The following is a 9595-nucleotide window of genomic DNA, read 5'->3' on the forward strand; positions in this document are numbered from 1 at the left end:
CACCTTGTAGGAGAGTTGAGCTCGGCCACAACTACCGGAAGAAGGAGGGGCTGTGGTTCCCGGGTTGTGGTTCCCGGGTTCCCGGGTTGCAGCGCTTGGGCTGGCCCGCACTGCCACTTCCCTGTTGCCGTATCCTGTGCAGTTTAGAAAGGTACTAACAAGATGCGCAGGTTCAAGGGCTGGTGGCTCCTCATGGCACGGAGGTTACCTGAATTTTGAGCACCTAGGGGTTCAAACACCATCTCCCACCACTTGTCATCTGTGTGACTTGGAGAAAGTAACTTAACCTCTCTGAACTTCGGTTTCCATGATACCTACCTCATAGAGCTTTTCATTCATTCACTTATTCACTCAACAATTACTGAATGTCTAAGATGCCCCAGGCATTGTGCTAGGTGCCAGGAAAATACCCTCAACAACAAGCCTAGAGTCGGGTAGGAAAGATAACTGAGTAAAAAAAAGACGTTTGTGACACAGGATGCGAATTGCTTGGCAGAGGGAAGTACATGAATCTCTGGGAGAACTAGCCCAGGTTAGGGCTGCTAAGTCAGAGGGGTGGGGGATGGGGACAGCAGTCATGAAAAGAAAGTGGTTTAGGGCAGGCTGCTGAGAAGTATCCATTTCCTCCTCTGCCCTCACCCCTTCTCCCCCAAACTCGCACGTCCTCGCATTGACCTGCCCACTTCAGGATTCCTCTAGGAAAATGGGACAAGGGCAGAGCTTGAAATAGGAGCAGTCCTCCTGGGAAGACAGAAATTCTAGAATTTGTCCTTATCTCTAAGAAAACATCCCCTCATGTTTCTTCTTTCTGGGAAGGCTAAATTGTGGAGCAGATACAGAACTGCTTAGTAAGAGGAACCCGAGAGAGAGAGAGAGAGAGAGAGAGAGAGAGAGAGAGAGAGAGACGACCCAAGTCAACCAGGGTGCCAGCTGCAGAGATGGCGGCTTAACACCGGCCTCCCTGCCCCTGCTGGCTTTGGCCACCATCACAGAGCAGCCGGCTAGAGCGCATGTCGTCTCAGCAGCAGTGTGGCTCGCAAAGCAAGCCTCCCAGCCCTGGCCCCATGCCTCTCCGTCCTCCACACCCCCTGAGACACTTTCCAACCAGGAGAGCCTGGAGTTCACACCTGCTGTCTCCGCAGCCGTGGTCTGCCCCTCTCCTGGTACCCACAGCAACCAGGATCTACAAGGCCTTCCCCTCCCCAGGAGGATGAGCCAACCCTTGAAGCGCTTGGGTAGCTTGAAGTGCACACAAGCTGCTCTTAAATAATTATTCCCATAGAGCCCTTGCTAGTTGACTAATTTTTTTTAACCTTTGTTTCCCAGATAACACAGTGTAACAGAGTATTGTCATTTCTTTTTTTTTTTTTTTTAAGCTCGATTAAGCCGGGGTTTAGTTACGATTGTTTACCTTTATTTACGTAGAGCTCATTGCCAGCCCACTCCTCCGCATTCTACCCCATCTCTCACGGATTCAGCCAGCCCCCATCAGGGTCTCACTGTGATGCCGCACCTCTGGGCAGGGCCACCAGGTGTAAGACAACTGATAACTGCCAACTCCTCTCCGCCGCAAAAAATAATATAGGAAAATACAGGTTTCCCCAAAGTCTGTCCTCCAAAGTAGTCAAAACAAAAATCCTTACAGCAATCCAAGAAGAGATCTTTGCCATTGCAAGTGGAATGGCCCATCATAATTCCCCACCCGAGATGGACCAAATTCTTCTCAGACTAATTCCCTCTCTGAAGCATCCCATTCACTGAAGTCTTCACAGGTGTGATTAGCCTTGAAGTTTTTTTTTTTTTTTAAAGGAAACGTTGGAGCCCAGAGAAGTGAAGCCACACCAAACTGGGCCACCATGCTCATTGCTAGAAAAACCAAAGCTGGACTCAGGTAATGTGAATCCCTGACCAGCTTCTCCCTTTGGATACTAACCCGCATCCATCCCCCAGAGGCACATGGAGGAGGGAAGAAGTTCCGTCAGGAGGCCAAGGATAAGAAAGGAAAAACACTTTCAGCTTCTCTTGAAAGATTTTACATTTGCCAAAGCTTTATGGTCAGGTCCTTCCCCAAGAAAAGCCAAAATACACACAAGAAAATGATAGATACCCCCTAGGGAGAAAATTAAAAGGAAATTGCGTCCACTGGGGACAAATAAAATGGCCTGTTTTCTCCGTGGGCCTGTTAAATATCTGTGGATCTTCTTTCCCTCTTTCTTCCCCTAGTAATGACTCTGAAGCCAAAGGAATCTAAAAGGTTTTTGATGGGTTAAAAAGAGGCCATCCATTAAAGGGTCACGGCCCAGCGCTCTGGGCATCTGTCACAGAGTTAACCAATCAATTGAGAGCTCCTGTGGTCTGACACTGAGGGGTAGGCAGCCGGCCGGAAGAACATCTTGATTCCATTAGGTCTGGCTGTGCAGAAAAATTAGCTATTGTTTTCTTTGCTGGGTTATGTGGCCCTCTTGGAAGAAAATGCAAGCCAGGGAGCCCTCCTTCAACGCAGGTCCTGAGGACAGTGTTAGGATCACTTGGTGAGCTAATAAGCTTTGGACATAGATTGCCTGTCTTGGAGGCTCTGATTTGGATCCCAGTCTGGCCCATTCAGTGTACTGCTGAGCTGTATCATAGGAGAGTACTTTCCTCTCAGGGTGAATGTTGTGAGATTAAAAGTCATAGCAAGGGAAATTCCCTGGTGGTCCAGTGGTTAGGACTCTGCGCTTCCACCGCTGGGGGCACCGGTTTGATCCCTTGTCAGGGCACTGAGTTCCCACAAGGCGAGTGGCCAAAAAACATCATAGCAGGAAAGTGGTCCAAACTGACTCTGGTCAAAATTGTGGTGGACCCAGGAATTGACTGGATAAGGACTGGAAGCAAAGAATCTGCAGAGAATATGTCAAACGCCAGCTCCAGTGGCTGAAGAAGCTGGGTTAGGCTTACACTTGCATCGTGAAAAATCCAAGGAACAAAAAGACATTTTTTAACATGCCCATGGCGCCATGTTAGCCATCTTTAAAAAAAAAAAGCACAAACCTGTACTTTGGGCTACGTGTTCAAAGTAATCAGAACTCTTTTTTACGTGAAGAGTAGCATGTGAATGATGGCTGCTATTTGAGTGCTAACTACATACTGGGCTCCACTTGAAGCACTTCGTATGTATTAGTTCATCAATACAGCAGCCCTATGAAAGTACAACTGGTGCTGTTTGGAGTTGAATTTCAAAGACGAGAAAAGAAAGACGCAGAGAAATTTCATTGCCAAGGATACAAGCCAGTGAGTGATAGACAGTGTGACTTGAAAAACCATGCTTTTAATCAGGAGAACAGTCTGCTCCTTTATCTGCGGGTTCCACATCTGTGGATTCAACCAACTGCAAATCGAAAATATTCAGAAATAATTCTTAAATTCCAGGAAGTTCCAAAACGCAAAACTTGAATTTGCTGCGTGCCAGCAGCTATTTACACAGCATTTACATTGTATTTGGTATTGTAAGTAACCCAGGGATGATTTAAAGTGTACGGGAGGGTGCGTGTGGGGTATATGCAAACACCACTCCATTTTATAAAAGGGACTTGATCATCCTCAGATTTCAGTATTCGAGGAAGGTCCTGGAACCAAGCTCCTGAGGATGCCGAGGGACAACGGTATTCTGTACTGTCTCCCATAAGTAGGAAATGTTTAAAACAAGCTACTTTATTTTTAAATTCCAAAGAGGAGCAGGGTGGCATTCCAAGGATTTACAATGCTGACCTTCAACCCGTTCTTAGGATGAAGGAATGCCCACACACATGCCCCTCCTTTTGCGGAAAAGGAAGCCAAGATAAAGAGCGACTTACAAAGTCAGGACTATCAACCGAGGCCTCCTGATTTCCAAGTCAGAGTTCTCATCCCTAAAAACGATGAACCGAAACCCAGGAGACTCTCAGCGATGGTCATGAATATTGATTCTGAAACAGAAGCACGGGACCTATCTTCATAAGCTGGTGGGCTGCCTCCCTAGAGTTTTAAAAGCCTGATCCAGAAACTATAGATGGTTTTAAACTCCATCGTGAAGTTAGTTCCTGTATCATGGATACAGTCTGCTTTGTGTATGTCGCATCCTCCCAACTAGGTTGTAGGCGCCTTACACAGGTCAACACATGTGAGGCGTCATGCCCTTCCTCTGTCCTGTTAGCATAGGTTCATGCAAAGTAGACGTCACAACTTGAATATTTGGAAGAGAAATGGGGATTGGTTGTTACCTAAACCCCCAGGGCCTTGTTTCTCTTTTTTGAGCATAAGGTAAAATGTATTGAAAATACACAGGCAACCGATATAAAAAGCTCTGACATATGCCGTTAACCCACTAAACACAGCGTCGCTTCTGTTCCCTAGAACTAGTTGCGTGACAGTAAAGCCTCGTCGGGGGGACGCCTGATAAAATTCTCTGAACGTGCAGGCTTGGGGTTTCTGTGCTGTGCTCCCATTTTAATTCAAGTCCATCCTGTTGGGGTTGAGTGCTTCCTTTTGTCCTGTATCCCTCACGATGTGTGGCAGCTCAGTTTTATTTGCCGAACTGCATAAATACACCTGGAGATGAGTGAGTGACAGCCCTACTTCCAGAGGGTGAACAGAGCAGAAATGAAATCAGGAAGTGGGTTTTTTTAGTTGGTGTGTTTCATCCTGAGCTCGGAGGTTATTCCTGGCTGTGAGTCTGATTCTTCTTACGAGAGAACTCCTTGCTGGTGTTTGGAAGGCAGAAAGCCAAGAGCCTTTGGAGAAGTGATCACTTAAACATCGGCTCGAAACAACTCTGTTCTTGTTCATCGTCGGGTCCTCCTGGTGTGTTAGAAAGAGCCCAGGACAGAAGTCCCAAGAGTGGGCCCGGCATCAATTACTTATTTAGCCTCTGCCCCCCACCCCGGGCTTGCTTTATCTGTGGGAGGTGGGGACTGTCCAGATGGCCGCCGGGATTCAGTATAATGGTCCCTCTAGAAGCAGCAGGAAGTTAACTCAGAGAGAGGTCATTAGGAGGCTTGGTGACTCAGCCTCAGAGACAAGAGGAAGACGAGGCTCCCCCAAGTCCTGGTCAAGAATCAGAGCCACTAGAGCGGGCTTCCTCTCAAGCCTTTATTTCCGCCTCGCTCCGAGAGCTCACTCGTCACCCCACGTGCTGTGCTAGCGCCCAGTAAACACTGGCTGTGGAGGAAGTGTCAGGTATCCAAGGCCCCTCTGCCTGTCCCCGCTGCGCCCTCACCCGCTCAGAAAGAACAGGACATGAGTCCTCCTTGGCCCTGACCTTCAGCGTACACAGGATGTGGGAATCTGGCAGACCAGCTAATAGGATCCAGTAACCTGGCCCTGCTCATTAAGTGTTTTTAGTGCGTCCTGCTGCACTCAGGGCTCAAAGGCTCTATTTATTAGCCACTCTTGTCTGCTTTCCGTGGATAAACGTCTCCCATCTCGTCTTTTATACGTTATGACATTGGGGCCCGGAAAGGGGAAGTGGAGGGCCTGTGATCACTTGGGAATCACACATCTGGGTCAGAAGCCACGAATCCACAACCAGGACCAGCCATGGTCCCAACCATGGCGACAGGCACGCTCTCGATGAAACCGCTTCTGGATGGTTTCTCTCTGTTTTTGTTTTCCAGGCAAGGCCAAATTATTAAGGCTGTTCTTAATCATGATTCTTGTTGTTGGTCAGTCCCTGATGGAAAGCTATGGATACTGAGGCACCTCTGTATGGAAGACCAGAAGAACCCAGGTCTCTAAGACAAGAAAGGAGTGATATGTATTATCGTTTACAGTCTGTAAAGGAAAGAAAATCCAGTGTGTAGGACAGAAAAGATGTGGCTTTGTACTTCCTACCTAGAGTCACATTGCTGCTTGTTTGTAAAAGTCATTCCACTCATAAAGTTAACCATCCTTTAGTGAGTAAGAGGTGTTCCCACTAACTGGGGGACCTATGGGGAAAGGAGCATAGTTAGAGGTTAGAGTAATGGGCCAGGTGCCCTTGATTCTTATTTCTGGTTCCTTCACTGACTTGCTGTGTGGCCTTAGGCATTTTCCTCTAATTTCTCTGGGCCTCGTTTTCCCCAAGAAGAAAATTTCCCACTTGGTCTTCTTGGGGGGATGCTAAAAGATCAAAGAAGAGACGCCTTTTTTTTTTTTTTTTTTTTTTTTTTTTTTTTTTTAACATGACTCTTTTTGAGTTATGGTTTTCTCAGGGTATATGCCCAGTAGTGGGATTGCTGGGTTGTGTGGTAGTTCTATTTTTAGTTTTTTAAGGAGCCTCCTCCATACTGTTTCACTGTTGTGGCCTCTCCCATCACGGAGCACAGGCTCCGGACGCGCAGGCTCAGCGGCCATGGCTCACGGGCCCAGCCGCTCCGCGGCATGTGGGATCTTCCCGGACTGGGGCACGAACCCGTGTCCCCTGCATCGGCAGGAGGACTCTCAACCACTGTGCCACCAGGGAAGCCCGAGACATCTGCTTTTTAAAGATGCCCAGATGAAGTGCATGAGAAAGGCCTTTTTCATAGGTATTAATAAGCCCTTTGATTACTGATAGACCGTGTGTTTGAGCTTTTAGGTACCTCCTTGGGCAGAATTGGCCACAGAAATTAGGCAAAATCCTAAGGGCTCTAGCCCAGTTGTAACCATCATTGTGTGTCCGGTGAGTCTTTATGGGGTGTCTTTAGCTGGTGGCCGGGTTATGATGGCTGTACTGAGCCCGGGAGGCTCCCCTGGAGTGACAAAGACGATCAGGGGCCATCCCCAAAGCAGCACATCGGAGCCCAGTGTACCCTGTTCATAAAGGGAGGCCCGGTCAAGCGTCTGCTCTTTATCTGCTTGTTGTTCAACTCTGCCAGTGTCAGAGGGGAGGGTTTGGTAGGTAGGGTCCCTGTGCCCGCCATCAGCCCGCCTTGGTGCATGGGGGCGTCCAGCTGGCTTCATTCCCCTGTTCCCCAGCACCTCCTGTCTCCCCTAAGTGGGGGCAAAGGACAAGGCCATTGTTCCCTCATGAGCACCTCCGCTTGGGTTCCTGGGACCTTCCTGTCCTGGAAAACTGCCCTCCTTTCCTCCCTCCCTTCCCAGTATTTCATTTGGAAAAAAAAAAAAGATCCCTGCCTAGAGCAAACATGAGGCAGAGCCACTGCTCTACCCCCTGCTGGAAATGTCTACAGACAGTACATCCTCCTGGGGAGATGCCAGGAGCCGGCTGTCAGGGTTCAGTGCCCAGAGCAGGAATCTGGGCAGTGGCAGCAGGTGGAAGGGCCACAGCAGAGCCCAGATGGTTTTGTTTCGGTCCTTGGCAGACATGAGGCTCTCCACACCAGCAGCATGGGGGAGCATTTCCAGGGAAGGCCCGGCGTGTATTCTGTTTTGCAAAAATTTGGGAAGGGAGGAGTTGCCAGGGAACCAACCCCCTGAGTGTTGGGCTTTGGGGTTTTTCACCAGGTTGGGGGGGCTTCCGACCCACGGCCCAAGAGAGGTGCTCACAAGCATACCCACAAAGAGAAAGCTTGTGGAGGTCTGCCCATCAGATGCACCTTCCCCCAAGTGCTGCCCAGCCCAGGACAGTGCCCATGGCATTAGCACCGGTCAGGACCAGTGACATAATCTGCAGGCCCGGGACAGAATGAAAATGCAGGGCCCGTTGATCAGTCTTATTGAGAATTTCAGGATGGAGACAGCAGAATGTTAAAACCGAGCACGGGGCCCTCAGGTAACACACCTGTGAAGCGGGTCCTGGCTAGGGCTCTGCCTTACCTGGGCAGGTAGGTGCAGCACAGAGGCTGCGGGTCCGGTTCAGGGACGAGCCATCTACCACTCACCCCTCTCTTCAGAGGAAAGGGGGTGGGGGTGGGGGTCAGGGCACTAAATCTGTATACTTCCTTGAAGAGTTCCGGGATGCAGATCATCAATTGTCTTAAACCCTGACAACAGGGCTTGAGTTTAAAAAAAAGAACTTAAGAATTATTTCAGTTGTTCTGGAGTTAATCTCCTTTATTCGCCAGGATTTGGGAGAAATAAGAACAACTAGGAATTGCACTGAGATCTGAGTTCATTGAGCATTTACTTTGTACCAGTACCGTGCCCAGGATCTGTTGCCTCTACCTTAGAGGAGCGTTATTGCCATTTTACAGACGGGAAAACTGAGGCTAAGGGAAATGCAGTCACTTGCCTAAGGTCACACGGTTTGGATATAGGGGAGTCAGGATTCAAACGGATGCAGTCAGAGTCCAGAGCATGTGTCTGGCCACGTTGTTCTGTGTACTACCTCCAGGTTATAAGTTAAGGAGCTGTTCGTTCCGGTGCTTTTGTGTCTGTAGCTAAGTTCAGGTGGACCATCTATATATATCTAACAATGGGGGGGTCAGAGAGGAAATTTTCACGTTTCACTGAGGGATTTAGCAGAGCAGAGCATCAGATAAGGGCATAAGACTCAGACCTGGGACTCAGGTAACTGACTACACAGGTGGCATTTCATCTGTGAGCTGACACAAGGCTATCTGAGCTCATGTAGGACTTGCTTTCCTTGGAACTGACCTGAAAGGAAAAAAAGTACAGTTTTCCTTGGACTTCAGAGCAAAATGTACTCTGAGCTGGGAACAAAAGAGGTAGCTCTGGAATCAGAAAAAAACCATGTCCTCCTCCCTATTAGTCAGACAAAATAATTGTAAAATTCTGCAGAGCAGATTGTGAGAAGCGTGCAGCCATTCTAGAAACACTTGATTTCCAGCCCAGTTTGACAAAGGGGTGAAGTCCTCTGGCCAAGCCCCGAGGAGCCGTGTCCTGGGTAGAGCAGGGCCGGGTGGATGGGACACAGAAATTGTCATCTTGAAGGAGAAAATGTGAGCAGATCAGAGAGGGTCAGGGGCCCCAGTTGAGAGGATGCCGGGTCTAGGATGAGACCCTAAAAAGCATTTGCCTTAACTGAGTGGGTGAAGAAAGGGGGGATCAGGGGAGGAATCAGCCTCTCCCAGGATGAAACTCTGACCCTTCTTTGGGTTCAATAAACTCAAATTCTCAGTCTATAGAAGGGGCTACAGTCTGCATCAAATATAAATAGGAATGTTACGGGCATAACTTGAACCTCTTTAGACATTTCTCAGAGAGTTTAAGTAGCTTCCTTTTTCATCCAATGAAAGAACCCCCTTCCAGAGTAATGCTGCAGCCTTGATTACTCCCAAACCTCTTAGTTAACAGGCTCCCTCGTCCCAGGAGGAATGTCCACCAGGGCCAGAGGGGCCCATCAGGCAGTGCCAGGAACTCTGTTTAGCTCCCACTGTTCAGAACTGCCTTCATTTCACTCTCTGCCTCCCTGAGCGCCGCGAGCTCCCGGCTGCAGCGCGTCCTGCCGGCCCCAGGACTCCTGGCGTTCTTTGTGCTGCAGAAAGAAGCCGCGCTTGACAGGCTCATATTATCTTGAGTTGTCTGCCCCCAAATAGAGTCCTAGACGCCCCCCCCCCGCCCTTCTCGGGGAAGCTTCCCCAGCCGCCCCAGATCACCAGGGCGAGTTGGCCTCTTGCACATTCATGGGCAGGAAGTAGAGTCCCGAGGGGAGGCTGGGAATGTGACCGCCTTCCCAGTTCGGCACTGGAGGCAGGAA

At 49.2% G+C, this 9595-nt stretch overlaps 1 protein-coding gene across 1 annotated transcript in view; it reads left to right on the forward strand.

Moving 5' to 3' along the window:
* The window catches only part of FRMD4A (FERM domain containing 4A), a 306388-nt gene that overhangs the window by 234041 nt on the left and 62752 nt on the right, over positions 1–9595 (forward strand). The gene's annotated exons all lie outside the window — the stretch shown is intronic.

The sequence above is a fragment of the Lipotes vexillifer genome, unplaced genomic scaffold (genome assembly GCF_000442215.2).
Source record: "Lipotes vexillifer unplaced genomic scaffold, Lipotes_vexillifer_v1.1 scaffold534, whole genome shotgun sequence".
Classification (NCBI taxonomy): domain Eukaryota; kingdom Metazoa; phylum Chordata; class Mammalia; order Artiodactyla; family Lipotidae; genus Lipotes; species Lipotes vexillifer.